Source organism: Harpia harpyja, chromosome Z (assembly GCF_026419915.1).
Source record: "Harpia harpyja isolate bHarHar1 chromosome Z, bHarHar1 primary haplotype, whole genome shotgun sequence".
Taxonomy (NCBI): domain Eukaryota; kingdom Metazoa; phylum Chordata; class Aves; order Accipitriformes; family Accipitridae; genus Harpia; species Harpia harpyja.
Genome location: NC_068969.1, coordinates 36,915,384 through 36,936,004, shown reverse-complemented (window position 1 = coordinate 36,936,004; position 20,621 = coordinate 36,915,384). Strand labels below are relative to the sequence as shown.

Below are 20,621 nucleotides of genomic sequence, written 5' to 3'. Positions count from 1 at the left end.
AAATGTTGTAAATTATAAGCAACTTTCTCATGATTTTAGAATGCCCATATATAGTTTGTCATTTCTTACTTCTGAGTCCTTGAAAGTGCATCCAGCTTGCGTTGTCCCATTTCAAAGTTGTTCTAAAATATTTTGATTCATGGATAATCATGAGGTTTCATGATTTAGGAACAAAATCAATAACAGCAGCAACTAAAGCAAAAATTGGTGTGGAAAATGTATTGAAGAAGAGAAGACATTTAAATCAAAGACAAAAATTACTCAAAAATTGAGTTGAGAACAAGTTAAATTACCATGGGAAAAGATACAAGGTCCTGGGTACTACCAAACTCTATCACACCACTTAGTGAAATATTCTGTGACTAGTAACTCCAGAAGGAATTAAATAAAGTTAAAAAGGAATGACCATTTCAGACTGAAAAGATTCTTTTTTAATTCATCAGATAATGGGTTGTTTCCTTTTGTTACTCTGCAGCTGAATATACCTTCTATGCAGAGCCAAGAGTTTATTTTCTAATCTCCGCCTTAACAGTTTAGTCACCGTGCACCAGTTGTTACTACTCTGGTTGAAATTATACTAGCAATCCAAATTACCTGGTTTTTTAAGTAATTCCCTTTCATAACTCAAGTAAAACTTGAAAAAAAACAAGTTACATATACTCTTGCCAGTACCTGCCCCTTCCCCTGTGTTATACTGGCCTTTCCAATGCCCCTCTGGGTCGTTTGGTCAGTGGCTTCAGTCTTTATCAAGAAGAGGAAATGATGGTAAGCCATCAGCATCTCAGGTCTCAGCTGAAAGGAGAACACTGACGTTGATGGTTTCATCTTGGGCTTGCTTGGGGTTATTTTCATACCTCTCCGAGCACAGACAAATACTCGCCCTTTCTTTATTAGTCCGCAGTTTCACATTACATCTGAATTTATTTTATGTTTCATATTTCTCCTTACTTCCCTTGTAACACTGATAAACTGGGCTGCCTTGCTTTAATGGCCTAGGACTGTTGCTGGGTTGCTGACACCTCCAATATCACCCTGTGCCTGTGATTTCAAAGTCTGCTGTCATTCTGCAACTGTACTCCCGTGCTGTGATTTTATTCTAGGTTCATAGATAGTTTGCTCTACACAAAATAGTTTCATGTTAAGACTCTTAGTTGCAGAAATATACCAAAAGTATTGTAGTAGCATTGCACCACACAACTGCGCAAAGCTGAGCTGAAGTGGATCAGGGGAACAGTTACCTGGTTGTTAACTTGCCTAGACAGCTATGCAAGATAAATCAAAGCTCCAGGCTGGCCAAGACAAAGCTCGACAAGACTGGAGGCCTTGCAAAGTTTATACAAATCCTGTGGCCTGTCTCTAGTTGTGGCAATATCACATCTATTTGTGCACACTTCTCCCTTTGGTTCTGTAATTCTACCTCTTTGAATTTATTCTTCAAGCTGCCTGGTATCTTTATAGTTCTGTATTCACTGAATTTCTCCTAAGGTTGTGGATTTATTGAAAATTTGTGTAGATGAGTTACATGCATGTTAGGACTTTATTAGTACTGTGTATATTTTCACTAAGTTTAATGGGAGAACCTTTTCTCTGTAGTGGGCCATTGACTAAGGCAAGTTTGTGTTATGTTGTTAATGAGTATATTAAACAGCATGGGTCTTGTGTGAAATGGACAGGGGACCCAATTATCATGGTGGCTGCTGAGTCCTGCTGCGTCTCTGGGGCTCTGCTTGGCTGGCAATGGTGAATGGGTTTTAGACCTACTTTTCTTTTGTAATCTTTAGGACTGGGTGCCAATTTGGATCTTTCACCTCATTATTTCTTTTCACCTCTTCAACCTTCTTGTAAATCTTGGGCAAAGTTCTTGAATTTCACAGTTCTTGTGTTTTCCTTATCTGAGTATTTTATGTCTCCAGATACCTTCTTCACCCTCCTGGCAGCTTATTTTTTCTGTTTCAGTGAAACCTTGCCTACAGTGCTCTGTGGCAATTAATGCATGCCTGCCTTTTTAACCCTTCTTCTGTTGTTTCTCCTGGCACTTCCTTGTCTGCCTCCTTCTTCTCTCCACTTACTTAGATCCATACTTTCCTGATACAAATCCTAATAGTTCTGTTGCAACACTCTAACTTTTCTGAAAATGTTGTTTGCTAACAGGCCTCTACTTGCCCTTGATCCATGCAGAGATTATGTTGGTGTCAGAAGAATCAAACTGACCGAAGTGTTCAAAATAACTTTGTTAAATCCATTAGTCTGTATGTTAACCCAGAGCTCACTGATGGTTTAGCTACAAGACTCTCTTCTGTCTTCAGTAAAAATGCGCAGTTGGTTCCTGTGCTGCCCTGACTGCCCTTGATTTGATTTGAGTTACTGAAGAGGGCTGATTGTCTGTTAGCAGTCACATGAATGTTTGAAAAAAGCTTGTAGAACTTAATTTGTTTTCAAATTATTTTGGTGGATTACCTGGACTGGCAACAACCTGCTAGATTATTCCAGGGAAACAAAGTACTCAGAGAAATCCAAACTTCTGTTGATTAGAATTTTTTCCAATCGCCCTTGTGCCTACTTACCTTTGATGAGCAATTCAACTGTGCTGGCAGAAACACAGCTATGGCAATCTAGAGGGCTTTATTTTTATACCCTCTGTGACCTTTGTGGCACATTCAGTAAGAGTAATCAGTATCGGTAAGAGTTCACTTTCATTGCTGTGACCATATAGATGGTACCACGAAGGACAATTGAGACATGTCCCAAGAGTGAAGTTGTGCATACCTTTGGTGTCTGGCTGGTTCAGACTGCAAACTTCAGAAGCTGAGGTTTTGTTCAAAGGAACATGTCCTGCTGGTATTACTTGTGTTGATTTGTAATGATGTTTTCCTGTGAGAATACTGAGCTAAAAGTGTCTAAGGTGTGTGAGGAGCCTTTCTGAAACCGTGATATATGAGCAAATGTTTTATTCTTGTCTCTTGCTTTCTAGACTGTACAGGGCAGGACTTCCTCCAAGAAGAGTCCTGGACAGAGAGATATATAAATCAAGTTGCCTTTTCCTATCTCTTATAAAACCTTGCCTGATGATACAGAACATGCTAGTTTAACAGTGGAATGAATTTTATTCATCTGACAGTGATGTCTTGATAAAAAGCAAATGTGAAATCTTACCCAGCTGAAGTCACTGGCAGCCACTGGCAGTGACCAGAGCATCCCTGTATTGATGCAAAAGTTGTGGAATTCCTTCTTACCACATCTTAAAGTTTTCTGGTTTTTGTAAGTCCTTCTATGTCCACAAATGAGCACTGAGAGAGACAGAGATAATTTGAAAAAGCAGTGCTAGTATTAGATTTGGACAGTGAATCTGCAGATCGTTTGGGTCATAATGGCTGTGGGGCTTATTTTGCATTGTAATTTGTGAAAACAGTATGCAGAAAGGGTTGGTAGCCCTTTCAGCTTTCTAAGAGAGATGAGAACATGGTTACTTTTGAGTTGTTTATTTATTTGTATATCCACTGAGGGTTGAAGAGATGTCACACTACATGCCTGATCACTCAAGTTAAGAGATGGGAAAAAGCTATTAGCTTGTGCATGTTAGCAGCCATTGCTCTGGTGCTGTATATTCGGTATGATTGGCTAGATGTAGCAGTTGCAAGTGTGCTGAAATCTTTCCAAAGTTTGCATGCTAGAAATATGTGAGGTATTAAATCTGATACTTCACACAACTTTTTCTTAGATCCCATCCTACTACTTGTTGTTACCACCATCATACTAAATACTTCCATTCCTTTGTTAGAGGAGACACAATGTTGTTTTGCATCTTGGGGCTCAAATATCTCTTTGCAAACAGGTCCTGAAAGGAAAAGATCTTTTTTGAAAGTAACTCTCAAGAGAACAAAGCTGTAAAGTAATTTATACTTCCAAAATACTTGAAAAACACTATCATACGTTCCTCATTGTTTGGGAAACCTGGCTATGGTTAGCTGTCACAGTCATTTCTTATGAAGAAATACCTCCTGTTGTGATAATAGTTGTATTGCTTATCTTGGGACTCTTTTATGCCAATCATTATCATTGTGAGCTTTGCGCCACAGGACCAAACTCATTACAGCGGATCTCTTCCTCCCCACTGTCATCCATCTCTCTGTCAATTTCCTGCTGATTTTTTTCCTTTCTGCCAGGATGTGCAAGGAGGTGGGGTTTGGAGACATTCCAGTTTTGTCAGTAGGAGCAGGTAAAAACGTTCAGCCACTGCATACAAGGAGAGGTCCTCTGGGTCCAATTCATATTTGTCAGCACTGAGAGAGTGGTTGCACACTCATTAATATCAGATCAGTGCACTGCAGATTGCCAACCAGTGGTAAATTCATCTGGGTAAGGTGGTGGGCCTGTGACTGTGATTCTGCTGAATTTGCTGAATGCACAATCTGGCTTTTCTGTGGGGTTTTGGCAGCTCTAAGAGGACAGGCAATACTTGATTCAGAACACAGCCTGCAAATGTTGTCAACCAGTGATCTTCCTTTTAATAATTCTCAACTACAGCTATGCTTAGTACCTGCACAATGCATGGAGACACACAGCTCTGGTACCCTTGATCCAAGTATTGGGAGACTGAAAGCTGAATTTTTAGTTAAACTGAGACACAGTCTCAGCTGTTGCTGTACTCTGTTATATGTGGAAGTTTTATCCCTGCCTTCAGTGACTGTGCAGTTAGCTCAGCAGTGCTTTGAAAAACTCAGCTCTGGCCATTTTTATGGCAGCTGTGCTCTCTGCAGAGATCATTAACGCATCCAAACTGCAAGAGGAGCAGAAGCATCTCCCTGTGGATGTACCTGTCACTGGCAGTGGAGGGCAACGATGTGGTCAGTGTTTGGCCACTTTTAAATGATGAGCAGCTGAGACCAACTGGTGAAAAAATGTCTCACAGTCCCCATGTGTGTCTGATCTACAGAGTTTGGATGTCTGTTGCAACACTTTCTGTGGAGAAGTGGATGCAGGCTAAAGCAGCTTTTTGTTCTGGAGGAATCAGGATCACTCCCTGGTCTGTTAGCCAAGATGCCAGCCATCACACTGATGTTGGTTGTTTCTCCACATACAAGAGTAAGTAGATGCATAACTGTGGCTTCTAAGCTAAGCTGTGATTGATGCCTAGCTTTATAGATGGGATGGTACAACATCACATGGCTCCACTGGAAGCCCCAAGAAGAAACTTGCAGCTCTTATGATCCCATCACCTATTGAATAGTCATAATCATGATGCAGGTATGAATGGATAATTAACATGTGACATTAACAGCTATAAGAGTGAGCCTCCGTTTATGAAATATTGGCTTAAACTTGTGAAGACATAGTAAAGGGGACCTACTACAGTTCCTAATGTGCCCCATTGTATCCACTGCTAGTGACAAGCCACAGACTGAAATAATTTCATTAGCTTTAAGATTTCAGTTAGGCCAACAGTAAATTCCTTACTCTTGAGGTGAGGTGTACTTCTTTGGCCCACATAGATGGCACGAGTTCATCAAGTTGGTGAAGAAAGTGGGCAAGCCATTCTGGGGGCCTTCATGACATGCTGGGGCATTTTTTGACAACTTAGATGATAAAGGATTAGAGGAGAAACACAGAGGAGGGAAAAGATGGTCTTTGCCTCCTTGTCTTAATCTGGCTGGAGCTCAGCCTAGGTAAATTTGAGTTTAGTTAGGTGTCAGCCTGTGCAGTGTGAGCTGACAGAGTCTGATAAAAATAGGTGAGAGTCTGAGCAAAGTGGAGCCAGATGGAAACCTAGCCTTAGCTGATATTGGTTTAAAATGTTCTTATTATAGTCCTAGGTGAACAGAGGTCTTTGTCCCTGCATCTCTCCCTCAATGTAGTTGGGTCCCAAATTTTATTTTTATTTTTACTTTGAGCAGGCTTTTGTGCAAAATTGGATAAAGAACAGAAAACCCAGAACACCTATAAGATAAACACAAGAAAGCAGGGTTGCATCTTTTTACTGTTATGACTATTCAAGAGTGGAAGTGGAAGCTTGTTCATGCAGCTCCCTAAATTGTCACTTCCTTGGTTTTCAAAGGAAAAGATGACCCACCTAGGGATGTGGGTTAGACAGTGGTGTACCGACTCTTGGAATCCAGGTTCCTACAGGACTGTCCTGGATGCTGGCTAAGAGTTTGCAAAACTGGAAGAAAAAAGCACAACCAAAACCGTCCTGTGAAGACATCAGATGTGCAGGGGAATGGTGGTGAAAAGGACGAGAATTTCCAAACTGAAGAAACAGAAACAAAAACAAGAGAGAGAAAATGAGATGGGACATGTAAACTGGGAGAGAGTAAAAGTTAATGGTTTTGCAGTGAAATAATAAGTTAAAAGTGCTATGCAGTACCACAAAGCCTGTAAGCAACTACTCTGAGGAAGCAAATGCTGGAACAGAATGAGGCATTAATGGCTGTCTTACATGAGAAAAGGCAGTTAGGACTGAAAGTCAGGGATTGAGGCGCCACCCCACCCCCTGCCACTGACAGACACACAGACACACAAACACAGACACACACACACAGACACGCACGCAAATCCTGAAAGGGAAGGGTGCAGACTTACAAGACTCTGAGGTGAAAAACTTAAGTGCAGCACTGGGGCAATGTAATGCCTAATCACAGCTGTTACTGAAGCACCTTCCAAAAGCGGTGATGGGGTGGACAGAGACCTATGGTTTGTCCTGGTTCAACCCCATCCTTCACTCAGAGGAGTAGAGGGTGACAAGTCCCATTGCTCCTGTTAATGAGATACTGGGAATCTTCAAAGTGTATTTTGGAACACATGTTGCTGCTGTAAAATGAGAAGGTTGAGGGGTAAGGGAAAAAAAAGGTAATGTGCAATCAGAGACATTTCAAGTTGTTACAAAACTACTGAGCTGCCCCTGGAACTTTAAACAGGCTGGGCTGCAAAATTAGGCCCTTTAAATAAAAATACGGGCACTGAATGGCTTCTTAAATAGGAAAGTATTTGCCTTACCATGGTGTCATGGTTTAACCTCACCTGGTGACTAAGCCCCACATAGCCACTTACTCCCCCTCCAGTGAGATGGGGGAGAAAATTGGATGGGTAAAAGTGAGAAAACTCATGGGCTGGGATAAAGACAGTGTAATAGGGAAAGCAAAAGCTGTACACACATGCAAAGCAAAACAAGGAATTCATTCACCACTTCCCATGGCAGGCAGGTGTTCAGCCATCTCCAGGAAAGCAGGGATCCGTCATGCCTAACGGTCACTTGGGAAGACAAATGCCATCACTCTGAATGTCCCCCCCTTCCTTCTTCCTCCAGCTGTATATGCTGAGCATGACGTCCTATGGTCTGGAATATCCCTTTGGTCAGCTGGGGTCAGCTGTCCCAGCTGTGTCCCCTCCCAACTTCTTGTGCCCCCCCAAGCCTACTCTCTGGTGGGGTGGGATGAGAAGCAGAAAAGGCCTGGACTCTGTGTAAGCACTGCTCAGCACTAACTGAAACATCCCTGTGTTACCAACACTGTTTCCAGCAAAATCCAAAACGTAAACTTCTGCCAGCTACTGTGGAGAAAATGAACTCCATCCCAGCCAAAACCAGCACACATGGCTCAATGAGACAATGCTGTACAAGCTTCCACTACAGCTGTTCAGCGGGTGGCTGTAAAAGCTGGGTTAGATGTATCCCCTGCAGCCACAAATCATCATTCTGAGGAGGTGCATTGACTTCTGCAAGCCTGAAAAGGAATATCAAAAGGTGAAAAGTTACATTGGAGGAAAGAGTATGTGCCAAATAAACGCATTTTTGGGTCAGAAGAGATTGTCAGGCTTGTCTGTGGTCTTCTAAACAAGTGGTCTCCAAAACAGGGTACATGCACTGCAAAGGGTGCATAAGACAGTCCATTGGGGTGTGGAAGAAAATATTTTTGTACCATTAATAAATTTTTAGAACAGTGTTTATGTTAGTACAGTAGTACATGTATATGATTTATAGATTAAATATATTGTGGGGGTGTGCTCAGAATTTCTTTACTGATACGGATTTGCAGTCACAGAAGTTGGGAGAGCACCGTTCTAAACAATAGCTGGGGACAAGATCTGTGTATCAAACAAACTGCATATAGAACAGCTGTGGTGAATGGATGCCCAGGAGGGCATCTGATTTTAGGGCCCATAAATATGTGAACTACATGTCCTGAGGCAGAACCTTGATAAGAGAAATAGGAGTGTGTAGGAGGGAAATAAATGATTGTAAGCTAAAGAAAAATCGTCAGGCTAGGAAAGACAGAGGCGGTACAAACTGCTACCTTTGCAAACTGTGACTTCCCACTACTCAGGAAAAGTGGTGTCAAAAGCATGTGTGTGGGAAGAGGGTTGTGGCAGGTACCTTTGCTTAGCATGATGGTTGCAGGGGGAATTGAAGCAGTGGGGCAGTGCTTCAGTGTCATACTGGGCCTTTTGGCAGAGATCAGTACAAAAAAAGAAACAAAACCTGGTGCCCCCAACCTCTCAGTCTCAGCCTACAGGTACCTCTTGTGTTTCTGGGTCTTGCGCAAAGTTAAAATGTGGAGACTGGGGAAAGCTCAGAGCCTACGGTTCTGGTAGAATTAAGAGTTGATCAGGAAATAAAGTGCCTAGGAGCTGCTGCATACTGTCTATTGATACAACAGAAAATACTGGATAGCAGGTGCAGACCGTGATATCTGCAATTAGGACAGCTATTCTAAGGAAGCAAATCGTGAAAGAGAGCGAGGGGCTAACGACTTGGTTATACCAGGAGCAAAGAAAGAGAGATGCACGTAGAAGAAGTCAAGGTGCAGTGATTGCTGAGGTACAGCTGCAGCACCACACTGACTCTGAGAAGCAGCCTGGAAGCACAGTAACAGAGCAGGTGGTGGGCAATACACTGAAACCAGTTTAGTCTGAAACATGCACTAACCAAGGCCTTGCAGGAGCGTGGGCTGCTGCAGAGAGGGCAGAGTGTGATGCACAATGAAAGCAGGAGTCTCCATTGTGGTGTGAGCCTTATGTGTAGAGAAGCAGGAAGTGTGGCATTTGGGGCTTTATAGCACCTCTGGCATGCCTTCCAGAATGTTTTGGAAGAAAAGGCAGAAACATTTACAAAGACTATCTGAGTGTTTTCAGAGGTAAAGCAACTAGGCTAATGTGGCCCTCAGATGGGCAGAAAATAACAGATGGTAAAAATTAGTTTCCTTTGCTATGCAAAATGCTGTGTATGTTTATGATATGCAGTCCTACACCAATTTACTGGAAAGGATTGTTTCATTTTTAAAGAGCTCATCGGGTAATTTTGGAAAATTAGAATAATAGTATTTTAGAGGTGAGAGCTGTGCATCAGCAGTGAAGGGCTATTAAACACAACATGATGTTCCCCACGGTCTCCTTAGAAGGATAGCAGCAAACAGCACAGGGCAAGATGGGCATGGTTATGTGCTGATGTCAGCTTTTAGTGTTTACATGACTGTTTCATCATATTTTGACCAAGTTCAATTATGAAATTGTTCCATTTATTTCCAGTCATCATCTGTCATGCAGTTGGTAGCCTCCGGTTGTATTTGAGTGTATATGAATGTGTGTGCACATGTACACTCATATGCACATATTAGCATCCACAAAATATTGTAAGCTAACTTTCTGTATACAATTTACCTGATAATAGGTGTATATCTCGTGAAAACTGTCAAAGAATGTGATTTTAATCACATCACACTCTTAGAAGTAACACTACGGTCTCAGCTACAGGAATTTCAGAATTTCGGTTTGTATGCTATGGTTGTCATTTTAATCATAACAGTTTTGTTGTTTGTGTGGACTGTATTGCCTTTAAAAATCAATTGCTTAACAGGTCAAACAATGGCCATGTGAGTGCCTCTGAGACCTGTATAGTTGTCATGAGACAAGATCACCCAGGGAAGAGCACAGGCCTCCAAGAAGACCAGTACTTGGCCCTAATCAGGGGCTTAACTCCACGGAAGGGTTTGCACAGCCTTGCTGGATTCATAGGTGAAAGCCTATGTTTTGCAGTCTATCAAAAGCCAGGGGGATGGGGTTGTGGCCTTGTCGCCAGACAAATCCTATATTGCCTTTTCTAGTAACAGAACACAAGTTCTGAACTAATCTGTCAGCACAAGGTTTTGTCAGATCTGCAATGTCAGGGCTTGTCTTGGCCTACCTAGAGCTTTGTTCTGGTCTTTTTAGCTGTGACAGCAATCGTCTAACGAAGTGGTAGCTGTTATCTAATCAGTTTTAGCTTTAGCTTGCTTTTATATGATTGTATAATGTAGTGCCTATTTTGATAATAATTTTCATATATTTCTCTACCTAATAGTTAGAACTAACAAGTCGCTCTTCCATGTAAAATGAACTGTATGAACCTAGAATAAAAATGCAGCATGGAGGAGAACAGACATGGGACAATAGCAGAGGCCTTAAAACTGTGGGCACAAGGTGGTACCAGAGCCAACGGAGCTACAACCAACAAACCCACCAATGGTCAGTTACAGGTCTCTAGAGGAATGCAGCCATGACATGAGTCAAGCTGGTTTTAGATGTTACAAAGAGATCAAAGAAAGAATATGTAAAGTATACCATACATAGCAAATCTGAATGTGACATGGAATTGCAGAAGAGTGTAGAACAAGCAAGGTGTGAGGTATGTTAGAAGTCCCAGCTGGATCCTGGACTAAAGAGGAATAAGCTCCCACTGTAAGCATTGATGCCTTCCTCTCGGAGAAAAGCTTAGGACATTGGCAGCTTGCCATAACCCCCTCTCCTATCCCAGACTAAAGCCATCAGCCATAGGAGTCGGAGGGATCTGTGGTGAACATAACACCACAGAGAAGGGAGAGGTATTACAAAGTCTGTAAATGATTTTTAACTATTTTGAAACATTTTTGTTACAGTTTGCTGAATTTTTTTTTTTTTACGGTAATAAGTAGATCTGGACTAGTAACAGTGATTTTATTAGACTGTTAAGATGACAGGTAGTCTAACAGTAAATTCTTAAATTCTTGACTTTCCATCCAGGTTTTGTTTCTGAGGCCCACATAACCCGCAAGTGCTGTAGTACAGTGCTGTCCTTAGAAGAGGGCAAATGACAGTATTCAGCCTATAGGGGTTATACGTGCTTCCCTTGGCCACATAATGGATGTAGAGATAAAAAGAGGAAAGCAAAAAAATTAGAGCTATTTTTCTTCTCCCCCTTTTTTTTTTTTTTTTTTTTTTTTTTTTTTTTTTGCTATTAAGGAGAGCTTCTACCATAGTGTTTTATAGGAGGGAACAGAAGAGGTATGCCAGAAATCCTTTGTACTCTGTCCTTGCAAGGGATGAAGGTGAAGGTGATTTTTATAAACCAGGTGAAGAGATAAAAAATCCACATAAGGTTGAGTTTGCCTGCCAGGTTTACAGGAGTGGGAGTCCATGCAGTCCTTTTGTTATCTCTGACAGCTCCACTGCCGATATGAATACCAGAATATCAGAAGAGCAAGAGGTTGTGCCTCTGGGTCTCATCACCAAAGGCTACAGTGTAGTGAGGCAGTTGGTTGTTTAGTTCCATAACATTACAGCTTGCAATCAATAGTTACACTGTTTTGCTTGCTTGGCCCTGAGGGGACAAAATGAATGCATTTTTTCCTGTGTAGAGTCCACTGGCTTGTGCCTATTACATGCCTAGTGTTTACTAATAGCTCACCACGATTTTGACCTGAAATTTTCAATGCAGCATTCATCCCTGAAAAAAATTTGGCAATAAATAGAAACATATTACTCACCCAGTCTTCTTCCCCTCACCCTATGTAACATAGCAGTACTCTGTTCATTTCCATGCTCATCTCAATATTCCTGCTGTTTTATCATTAGACTATGACCTGGATGAACCTTGGCTTCCTAAGTTGTCATAGCAGGAAAGTAGGAGAGGGGTCTGGAAGTTTCCTTGAAGATCTGCATCTGAAGCCTGAGAGTAGCTGGCACTTTGCACAAGCCTCTTCTTTCAAATAAGGAGAAGGATATGCCATTGCTTTCTCAGCGAGGAGAGGTGTGAAAGGGCCATTTATTTTTTCTCGGTTCAGTTATCAGTCAGAGCATCCCATAGACTTTTCTTTCATCTCTGTCAGCGGGATTGGTTGTACCCCCTTGGGAACTGTCAGGGAGCAGATGCATAGCAGTGCCAGGTAGCAGGGAGAGGGGCAGATCGGTGCTGGGACCGGTTGCGCTAGGTCTGTTCCAGTGCGAGCCACTCATGGCATCAAGGAAATCCCTGCTGGCCAGTTAAGTTGAGACTGAAACTGCTCGGTTCCTCCTGCAGCTAAAAAGGACATAATTCAATGATTGCACTCCAGTGCGTGAATCAGCAGCTTGCTTGGACTTGGGCCTAGCAGGGGTGGTATACAAAAAGACCATGCAGCATATATTTTTGAAATATGTTTTTAATATTGGAATTCCCAAAATTCTTTCTGTGCATAGCTGTGAAACTCTATTCCACATAAAGAACCATTACTTTTTATTTTTGCTGACACATAAGCAACCAATTGGTTTTTTAGTAGCTCAATAGATTTCAGTAAGAGTGTTGACTAAGGATGCTTTGAAAAGAAAAAAACAGAACAACACTAGCAGTTTTCTGGAGTAAAGTATGAATTTTCATCTGAACGAGGGAAATTTCTTTGGAAAAATTTTTCTTATGTTAAAATTAATTATTTTAATAATTTAAAAATTCTTTTAATTAATATTAAAATCTTTTCTGCAAAACCCTGAGAAATTTGGGAGGGGAAAGGAGAAGTGATTTCTAGAATCTATTGTATTGATATCCCTTTATTAGAGTAGGCAAAATTTTCAGTCTTGTGGTTTCCCATCACAGGCAAAACTTGTGGTCTGTTTCCTCGTCTGCCCTCCATCCCATAGCATTTTTTCTGTAGCTCATCCAGTTTTCCTCTCCTGTGCTGTTGCATTGTTACCCTCTTTATTACGCAACCTGGTGTTACAAAACTTGAGGTTTTCTTTTGTTTTATTCTTTCTCTTCAGTGTCTTCGTCCTTATCCACCAGTTAACTGTGGTAAGAGCCTGAGGAGAAGGCTGCTCTGTTTTTTTCCAATTGAAACTCTCCAGAGTTTCCTCAGTGCCTGTCAGTGCTTTGCATGGAGAGGCACCAAATGCAATGGAGTTGGTTTCAAAGGGTGAAATTCAGTCACAAGCCATTCATGATAGTATCCCAAATATCAGGGAGGTCATACTTTAATATTTGGTTTCCAGCCGAAGCCTTGCAAGACTGTCAGCTGTAAATAAAAAGGGGTCTTGACTATTTTCTTGGTAGGTTGTGGAAATGAGACAGTGAAATTAGAACTCTACAATATTTTAAAACTGGTGGTTTAGCATAGAGCTAAACAGGGTACCCATGTCTCAAGCCCATGATTAATAAATTCAATCAGTTGCAGTTCTGGATCTTGAATATGTTACTTTTGGAACTATAGACTGCTGTATTTTCATTAAACTAATCATGTTACTAACCTCTGGAATTCAGGGTCTCTTATGTCTATGAACTGTTACTTTATTGCTGACCACACCTGCCAGTTTATTGCTATAAATGCCCTTAAAGATAATGGAGTTTTAACCAGTTAGCAGTAAAAGAAATGACCAGTTGCCTTTTGCATTTGTTCAGAGAAGCTCACAAGGCAAATTAGTCTAAATCAAGATGACATGCCTTCAGGTGGATGGGTAAAGGCCAGAACTAGTCATTTTCTTTTGCCCAAGATAATGCACAACTGTTTCATTTAGATTCACTTTAAAGTTTGAAGAAATTAAATGAGAGCTAGAACAATTAGCTTTTTTGAGTTAATTGAAAGTTAGGAGCAGGAGCAGTCTTGTTAATTGCATGGATAAATTTAGTGGTTTGGTGGTTGGTTTTTTCCAGAGACTGCTTATTACCTTTTTTTAAGAATTTCCTAATGAATCTCGTCGTTGGATTCCTTCTTAATTTATTATGCACTGCTAATCCTTTTACAAGAAAGAGAGGAGCATTATCAGCTATAGCGGGTTAAACTTTTTATTCATCTGGTTTTGCTGATGTGACACCACATTGTAGTGGGTATCATTCAAAGCAACACTGAGTAAGTGATATACTGAACATTTCTGCAAGGAATTCAATGCCTTGCCAAATGAAGCAGGTCAACCGTGATGACACTTTCAGACCTGCAGGACAATAAAAGGTTTGTGGGTGTGAGAGAGTTCAAAATAAGGCTTGTGGTCATTCTGTTTGGCTTCCTGGATGTTAGCATGCATATATCTGCTATTTACAGAGTTATGGTTTGGGTTCTACTTAGACAACATCTGTGAAACTCTGGCCAACTGGCATCATGTAAATTTTGTTGCTAGCAGCTGTGGCATTGGGATTTCACTTGCCTCCCTGCAGTGAGAAGTTGTTATGAGGCCTCTGCCGTGCTGACATAACACTTGAACTCTCTCAAAGATATAAGTAGTGCAGATCCCTTATCAGTCTGCCTGTCTATAGATTTTATACTGCTGCTTATCACTCAGACACGGGATAATTTTCTGCGTGAAGCTAGTAGCAAAGGAAGATATCCCTAACAGAATTCTTAAAATCTCTGGCATCACTTTCGCCTGTTGATCAAACCCTGCTTTGCCACCAGGGATTCAGCAACACATTTTTAAGAGATTGGTAGTTTAGGAATCCAGATAGCTATTCATGTAGCTTTCTTCATAACAAGGTGGGGTTTGTACCAAGGATCATCATTTCAGATATGCTGTGAACTATATTAGTTAGGTATCATTGTTTGCCATAAAATGGTTTGCTAGTATGAGTGCAGAAATTTTGAAATGTGACCTCTGCTAGCAGAAAAAGGTCAGAACTCTCATCAGAGAAAATGTTTTTCTGGCTTAATACTCAAATGCTGCAAAATGGTTTTTTGTGACGGTGAACATGTGTGGGTTTATTTTGTATACCGGTGGCAGGTTTTTGTTCTTTTACTTGCTATCATTAGTGATATGTAATTAGTTTCTTTTCATTGAATCTGTGGAGACAAGTGAGAAGCACTATCACTGACAGGCCAATTTCTTTGAATGGCTGTAGCTTAAATAGAAACCAGGCATTTATGCTGCTAGGAAAGTTTATAATAAATGTTATTCTGTGGTGAGATCTAGATCCAGTAGACTGAGCTCCTGCTTCATCTGTTCAGCTCCTCTTTGCAGTGTTCTTGCAAAGTGGGAAGTTGTGCTGCTGATACAGGAGTGCTCTGGGAGACAGTCACCAGCCAAGTCTTGAAACGGAACACACATTTGTTTGTGATCAGCTACTAGGCAGTTTCTGAGTTACCAAATGTCCTGGTTTCAGCTGGGATAGAGTTAATTTTCTTTCTAGTAGCTGGTATAGTGTTATGTTTTGGGTTCAGTATGAGAATAAGGTTGATAACACACTGATGTTTTCAGTTGTTGCTAAGTAGTGGTTAGACTAAGTCAGGGACTTTTCAGCTTCTCATGTCCAGCCAGCAAGAAGGCTGGAGAGGCACAAGAAGTTGGGGGGGGGGAACGACACAACGACAGCCAGGACAGCTGACCCAAACTGGCCAAAGGGCTATTCCATACCATGGGATGTCATGCCCAGTATATAAACTGGGGGGAGTTGGCCTGGGAGGATCACTGCTTGGGAACTGACTGGGCATCAGTCAGCGAGTGGTGAGCAATTGCATTGTGCATCACTTGTTTTGTATATTCCAATCCTTTTATTATTATTGTCATTTTATTATTGTTATCATTATTAGTTTCTTCTTTTCTGTTCTATTAAACTGTTCTTATTTCAACCCACAAGTTTTACTTTTTTTTTTTCCGATTCTCTCCCCTATCCCACTGGCTGGGGGGAGAGGGAGCGAGCGGCTGCATGGTGCTTAGTTGCTGGCTGGGGTTAAACCACGACAACAAGTAAAAATCAAGTATGCCTCAAACATGTTAGTCAGGGTTTGGGCATACAACATCATCAGTGTGACACCATGTGACTGTTCTGGTGGCTGTGGTGTTGGTGGCTCTTTGCCTCTAAGTTCATGGTGGATGGGCTAAAGGGTTCTTTGAAGGTGGGAAGCCAGAGCTAAGTGAGTGTCTTCCCTCTTGCCCAAGCTCTATTGTGTGTATGCACTTTTCCATAGATCAAGGGCAACCTGATCCAAAGGATAACTTTCTCATTTGTAGGTCAAAACCAGTCTGTTCTGGCTCATTGAGACAGCAAACTGAGTGCCAGTCATCTGGTACCTTCTAATTGTTGCAGATGTGGTGCTATTTTCTCAGTTTTACTACTTCCATGCAATAACACCAAGCAAACAATCTGTGTTATGTTTGGATGCAAGGCAGATCAATCAAATCACAAGCAGGTCTTCATGCTACAATGTCATTTGTATTTTTCCTCACACAATTTGGCTTTTGAAATGGTTCATGCCACCACTCAGTGTTGCTGATTACTTTGAAAACACTAAAAATGTCTGTGCTTTAGCCAGGAAAACATTAATAGCCACGACTGCCTTTCGTAGGAAAATCTTACCTTTGATTCCTTAGGCCCTTTTGTATGCATTGCTTAGGTTTATGTGGAAAAGAGCTTTGGGAAAGACATTTTAACCCTGTTGCAACCCGTTCAAAATTACATGCATGTTCATGCCAGTGTTGCACTGTGATAATGAGGTGCCTTTGGACATGCCAGGGGTGAAGCTGCATAGAGAGGATGCAAGGCTGTCACGTCTTGGTGTATGTTTGATCAGTGCTTGTGCAGAGTTGTGATGTGGATTCTGTCGTGGTTTCAGTAGGAAAACTCAGTTTGGTTTCAGCAGAAAGCTAGGGGAAACCTGCATTACTTAAATGTGCAATGGGAACCGAATAGTTCTTCTGCAGGAATTAGCAAGTGCATTTGAAGTGTAGAGATTGTATAGTCAAGTGGATGGAGCACTTGACAGGAGCCTGAGAATAATATGTCTTTCTTCAGCCTAGACATTGAGTCATTGTGTGATGTCTGGCAAATTGCTTCAACTCTTTCTGGCTCTCCTTCCCCCACAGGAAATAGAGGACTCCGCTTTAGAATGAGATCTGTAAGAGCTAGTGTAATAAATAATGGTTATAATGATACAGTTCTCTGCAAAAGCTTGGATAATCATCTTCGGCAGTGGCATTAGTTTGAATTTGTTTTCTTAATTGAATGGAGGTTTGACATATACAATTTCGTGTTTCAGTTGGGCAAACTGATCCTTCATGGACTGGTGCAGAAGTTCTAGTGATTTTTTTTTTACTTGTAAACAGAATTCTTATTTTAATGGGAATAAAGATCTTTACAATTTGAAGCCAATTGCCAACAGAGGGTTGCAAATTGTTAATGCAAGGTTAAACTAATTTACAAATGGGGAGATACTTGCATTTTAAGTATCTCGCGTTGTTACAGAAGTACCAGAGTTGTGTTCCTCCTAGTATAACATTTACATTTTATTTTAAAACAGAATGTTAGCTGCTGCTGAAAAGATCATGAAGCTGTCTAGGTGAAGAGGGACAGGAAATCCAATGCATTTTTTTGTGCTTGCATCACATCCTGGTACCAAATGATCAGTGATTGCCCTCCTCACCTCTGGTCTGAGCAGATTTGGGATTCTGCAGTGAAGTGATGTCCCACATGTGCCAGTGGCTATGCTGCTGTCTTAGCCTGCACAGCAGTTACTGCATTTCAGGCTGGCAGTCTCTGAGCTAATGGCAAAAGAAACATGCATTGGTATTGATTAAACGAAACATAGGTTGAAAACAATGATAAACGGTGCCTGTTAGCTTTTCAGGATTGTTGATTTTAGTATTTTCCACAGGTGCCCAGATACCCACTGTAGCAATATATAAAGCCATAATGTTCATCTTCTCTTCTCAGCTATGCAGGACATAGCTTAAAAAACATAAGGGCACCCACTGTCTCCTAAGGAATGGACCAGTAGTTAATGGGTTTGAGCACAGGTTACACAGAACAACGATTAGCTGTACTGTGTCTGCTGCAGCAGCTTGTATGATAAAGGCTCAGCAAATGCTAGTTTGTCCTAGATATGTCCTTTTTGCTGTCTGCCACATGCTCACATAAAAAGCTTTATAACATACCTGAATGGGCCTTTTAGAAATTCTTCTGCTGGTTAGTAACCTGTAAGAAAATACCTTTTTTTAGAACATTCTTCTTTCCTTCACTCTTTGACTCTCATTCTTCTCTTTTCCCCTGGATGGATCCCTGCGGCAAGAAAGTCTCTTCAGCTTGAATTCTTCTTTCTTTGCTGTCCTTTTCAGTTAATTTTCAATTCACTTATGTATATTCTATGTCTCCGCTTGTTCTCCCGGGAGATGTCAGACAATAACCTCCTATGCTGTAGATCAGGGGATTTCTGAAAATGTGCGTGAGGTAAATTGAGCAACATGAGAACTAGCTAATGCTAATTAATTCAAAAATGTTGTATTATACAATTATATATATTGTTTAAAGATAATACCAGAGCTCCAGAATATTTATATTCCCTCTACAGTGGTCCCTAATTTGTTAGAATAGGTTTGACCAATTCTACTCTCATGCAGTGCTCACATACCAGGCCTTAAAAGGTCACAGCAAATGGGATCTAAAAAGCCTCTTCTAGTTTTGCTAACATGAGTTCCTTAACAATTGAGTCAAATTGATAAAAATAAAAATAAAAAATGGAGAAGGCAATACCAGATGCTGATATTATATCTATTATTTCCTGTTGCTTTGGTTAGAGGCTTTGCACTATGAAAATTTGTTCCATGCAAAGAGATCTTCATGGATTATAAAACAGGACTGTCATTAGACACTTGTTTTACATCTTACTATGATTCCCTGATTCTTTGAGAGCAAAAATGGGTTATCTCTGACTGCTCTGCCGACTGAAGCATCTAGGAATTGCTGTAATCTGTGTTTTGCTGTCTGCATCCCTAGAGGACTCATTACCAGCTGGAGAGAGACAAAAGGTGCTCCCACCAAGATGACAATTTTCTTCCCCTTTCCTCTTCTGTCGAGTGAGCTGGTGAAAAGACCTGCTATGACAAGCACAGGCTAGCTGAGAGTTTTCCCATAATCTGGGAATTAGCTGGCCTGATAAGGCAACTATTTGGTCTCTTACTACTTACATCTGACATAAATGTGTCATCACATAGACGAGAAGCTGACATGCAAAATGCTTTCCCATGGGCAATGCAGTTTTTTAAACTGGTGGTGCACAATAAGCTTAAAAGAACAGACACAGTGGTACGTATTTATGACATCAGGACTCCCCTCGCATTAAATTAGGCAATTTTATATGACTACTAAGAACCCTCAGCTTCTTTGCTAGTCTGTGGAGCTGCTTTCAGTCATCTGTTGAGAATGTTTCTTAAATTCTTGGGTTGCCTTGCAGCCCTCTGCTTTGGTTAGGAACACAGAGCAGTCACAGCAGTTGGAACTAAAGGCGCAGCTTGAAGTTACAGGACAGGGTTATGGAAAACTTTGGTTATTGCTAAGCTTGATCTGGCAAAGCATTCACGAAGGTGCTGAGGTGTTAACATCTTTGCACTAAGCCATTTGAAAAACAGGATTTGCAAAAAAGGTGCTGACAGTGTATCTCCAGGATACAAAAAGAGTTTTGTGGAATAATGCTCTGTAAGCTGCTCTCTTGAACGTACTATTCTACCAGGCACCATGTGTTTGCCAAGTTAAAGAGAGAGGCACATGGCACAAGAGCTGGCAGTATGAAAAGTCTTGTTAAAAAATGAATGATTGGAAATTTTTTCCACAGCCCAAACGGGGTTGGATTACCTCATCTTTTTTTTAAACAATTACACTAACCTCTGAGATAAAACCCATTTTATCCCCTAAGTAAAGTTGAAGTATGTTTGGAAAACCAGGCATTTTAAAAATCCAGAATATTTGTATTTCAGAACTGGGATACAGCTTAGGATGGGAATGTCTGAAGCGTGTCACGGGTAACATTTGCTGAGCATTTTGTTTGACCTGGAACTGCATTTTTCAATGGTTAATAGTTCAGAAGCCATTCTGACACAGGATGTGGCTTCACTGGTGTCACCATAGCTGTGCTGCGCCTAGAACCGTATTACCAAAACCATCATATACATTGTGTATTTTACAGCTCTGGGTCAAATTGTGAATAGCTGAGATAACAAATAAATTAAGTAGTTCATCAGTGGGAAGACAAGAGCCTGCATCATGGTGCAGGTGGCAAGCACTGGCAGCTGATCCAGTGCTTCAATCAGGCTTCGTAACCTCTGCTGAACTCGGTGCTCTGATAATAGTATTTCTTCCACCCTGCTGAAAGCTGGTGAGAAAACACTGACCCCTTTGTGAACCTCACAGGATCCATATGCCAAGGCCTGAACTGCCACCCAGATACCAGTGAGGTCAAAGAGCTGGAGGAAGATGATGTGCAAAGCATCCTCTGGAAAATACACCAGCTTTCACCTCCTTCCTCCACCCTGGCCCTGGCCTGTGGAGATGCTTATGATCAGGGCAGGGTTTCTGTGTGAATGTTGGAAGTGAGGTTGGGCCCACTTAAATTTGTGCTCTTGCTTGATGTGCTGACATTAAACTTGATAGCAAAGGATTTCCATTCTCTTCCGTGTCT

At 41.2% G+C, this 20,621-nt stretch overlaps 1 protein-coding gene across 1 annotated transcript in view; it reads left to right on the top strand.

Moving 5' to 3' along the window:
• The window catches only part of PLPPR1 (phospholipid phosphatase related 1), a 145,304-nt gene that overhangs the window by 43,516 nt on the left and 81,167 nt on the right, over positions 1–20,621 (top strand). The window lies entirely within an intron of this gene.